The sequence below is a fragment of the Myotis brandtii genome, unplaced genomic scaffold (assembly GCF_000412655.1).
Source record: "Myotis brandtii unplaced genomic scaffold, ASM41265v1 scaffold281, whole genome shotgun sequence".
NCBI classification, from domain to species: Eukaryota; Metazoa; Chordata; class Mammalia; order Chiroptera; family Vespertilionidae; genus Myotis; species Myotis brandtii.
In genome coordinates this window covers 745465-748768 of record NW_005360721.1, presented here as the reverse complement: position 1 = coordinate 748768, position 3304 = coordinate 745465, and the positions used below count along the sequence as shown (strand labels likewise).

At 49.9% G+C, this 3304-nt stretch overlaps 1 pseudogene; it reads right to left on the bottom strand.

Annotated features, from left to right (window-relative positions):
* Positions 1-1914: 1914 nt before the first annotated feature.
* On the bottom strand, positions 1915-3049 carry LOC102242451 (annotated as a pseudogene).
* Positions 3050-3304: the final 255 nt, after the last annotated feature.

The window sequence follows — 3304 nt, the reverse complement described above, 5'->3', positions numbered from 1 at the left end:
TATAACATCATAAAAATTGGAATGAATTAATAAAGTTAGTTCATTTTTCTGTGCTACCTATAACACAAGCCAAAAACCTGGGAGTCATCCTTGACCACTCCCTCAACCAAATCTCATAATCACTCCTAAATCTTTCTAATATTCCACTTCCACACCCTGGTCCAGGCCTCCTTCAACGGTCACCTGGAGCACTGAAACCCTTCCTTTCCCTTCTTAAGGCATTCAAAGAAACCATTTTTTAAATGTGATTATCGTTTTAGTTTGACTCCAATCATGCCCACTTGCTATCAGAAACAACAGAAATAATTGCCCAAGACTGCACAGCCAGGAAATGGCAGGATTCAAAATCTATTCATCTTTCCCACCCTTGTGTTGAACAAGATAATACTGGGAAAGGTTTAGCCCAACCTGGCATAGATGGGGCAACCACTGGTTAAAGGATAGATTGATTTCTCCTCTTCCAATCACCCCCTCACCATGGAAAGGACCTAGTGCCCAGGTGGGAATAAAAGTTACTGGAAACCCAAGTCCTGTGGCCAGTAATTGGGTCACAAATGAGCACCCTCTTGTCCCTACTTTTTTAAAAAATACATCATATCCACTTGGAATTTGGGTGGAGGACACCTGAAGGCCTGGCCCAGGTACACTGGGGCCATTAGAACAGACCAAGGTAGCCATGCAGAACAGAGTTAGAGTGGGGGGAGAGGGCAGGCATAGCTAAGGCTCAGGACTTCCCCAGCTGCCCACAATAAGTTCGAGCCCGCAGAGATTCAGCTCTTCGCCTTGGCAGCACTTTCAGAATTGCCGTCCGTTATCTTTCTGCCCTACAGCGGGCACCATCATGTTCTGAGTTCTTAGTGTCCGGCACTAAGCATGACCAGGGTGGACATCCAGGATATGGCAAGTCTGGCTAAGCCCCAGGAGCTCTTCAGGTCTGGCTCCGGCACCTCCTCGAGAAGTCTTCTTCCCTGATACACTGTTGTTTCCATGCCATCCACCATGAATCCCCACAGCTCTGAATTTCAGACTTAAAAATATTTGCTGAGCCTGGCCAGTGTGGCTCAGTTGGCCGAGCATGGTCCTGTGGGTTCACCAATCCCTTGTCAGGGCACATATGCCTTTCTGACCTTCCCTTTAGGTGCTCCTCCTCTCCATGGTCACTGCACCTAGGTGGACCTCTCAGCCCCTAGACCAAATGGTTCCTGGACCAAAGGAACCAGTCCTGACCCATCTCACTGTGGCATCACCTAGCAGTGCTTGGCATCCGACTAAGCACAGGCAGCATCTGTAGAAGGCATCATGGTTAAGAGGTGTGCCTCTGGAGCAGACAGATCCTGGTTGGGATCCCAGCTCTGCCACTCGAGAGCTCACTTTGAGGCCTTGAGTAAACTGCTCTCAATTAGTTTGTAGGTCAGAAAAATGGCTGGCTGAGAAGTCCAGAAACGAGGTTTGAAATACCTGGTTGTCAGGATAGCCATTATACACTCAACCCAGGGGGAGGAGCAGAACAAGCCTTTTAATAAAAGGTATCTGGCACCTGAGCTCTGTAAGGAGGAGGCGAAGTTACAGTGGGTTTGTTCTTCTCTGCCCCAATCTAATGTCCTCTACCCCCAAGTCACCTAGAAAACAGCCTAAAGCACGAATAAAGCACTAATACTTTATTTGGATGGTGTAAACCCAAGGCACTGAGAGGGAGAAAAGCAAGGTGGGGGAAAAGGGAAGCAAGGCAAGGCGCTAGCAGGTGGGTCCTTCTTCAAGACAAGCCTTGAAGCACCGCGGGTATACTCACTGGCTGTACTGTTCGGAGAAACAGTGTCTTGCAGCAATTTGGGGAAGGGAGGAAAGAAGAGGGAATTTATCTGCCTTGGTCTCTCCCAACTCCCATTAGTCAAATGAAGGGAAGAGGAGGTTGACCTAAAGACCAGGAGCAGGAGGACCAGCTCTCTCTTCATCGTTGGCCTGTGGATTGGGGGATCCTGGGACCCACAGATGAGTCCTTTGGTGTTGCCTGAGATGGTCAGATCTCATGAACTCTCGGCCGCACTGATCACATCTATGTGGTCGGTATCTGGTGTGTATCCGCATATGTTGTCCAAGCTCATCAGAACGGAAGAAAGACCACGTACAACCTTCCCATTCACATTTATAGGGCCTCTCACCTCTGTGTTTGCATTGGTGACTCAGGAGGTGGGAGCGCTTGGTGTAAGCTTTCCCACAGTTCTCATACTGGCAGCAGTAAGGCCTTGCAATCTGGGATCTGCTCCTGTAAGCCCTTTCTGGGGCCCTGCAATTCTGCTCTCCTCTTTGTGGTGCAGGTATAGGCTGCTTGGGTAGGAAGGGGTCTTCCTGGGAGGCTGACTGGCTAACAAAAGAGTCCTGGGATTCTAAAGTCAGTAATGATGGGGAGTCATCTGGGGGCATTCCACAGTTGTGGAGATCTCTAGGGGGTAACATCTGAGCCAAAGAGGGGAACCCAGCCTGGCCCCCAGCAGAAGGCACAGTGGCAGGCGATAACATTTCAGGTGCTAAGGAGTCTCTATTAGAAGGTACTGTAGGGTGGCCAGAATAATGCATTGTTGGTGTCCTAATGTGGGACATTGTGACTGGTGGCCCATTGGGGGGCATGCTCAGATTCCCACTGAAGTTCATGGCCATCCCTGGAACACTGGGCTCTCCAACGGACATCATCTGGAACCTGTTGAAAATCATCATCCCTGGTTGAGAGGGAGACATTCTCTGACAGTAAATCATTTGGGAAGGAGGGAGAGTCACTTGGAGGCAATAATTCACACTACGCTCAGGCAGCAACACACTGGACTGTGGCCCCATTTCATCTGCATTCTGCCTGGGCTCCTGAGTAGAAACCAAGGGCATCCTCTCCAGCTGTGGACTCTGAAGGAGGTGTTGAATGCCTGATGAGTCACAGTTCCAAGAGGTGCTGCACTCCATTGCTTTCGGGTGATGGAGACATGTTCAAGACGCACATCGACTTCTCAGTATCCCCTGCCAGCTGGTGCGGAGCTGCCGGCCACGGGTTCGCTCGCTCCATCTCCGCCTGGGATCCACGCACCACCTGGCTGTGTGCGAGTCCGGACCACGTCGGGGCTGAGCTGAGCCACGCTGCTCGGTGTCGCAGGTCTCGTGTCGCACACCTTCACGCCACAATCGCAGTGCTCCATTTCTCCTGTTTTAGTCTTTTGGAAGTTTTAGGAATTTCTCTTGATCCTTGGAGCTTTAAAAAAATGTTTTAACCTTATATACATAAGGTTGCAATGGTGATCTCTTTCACCTTTAAAAAAAATTG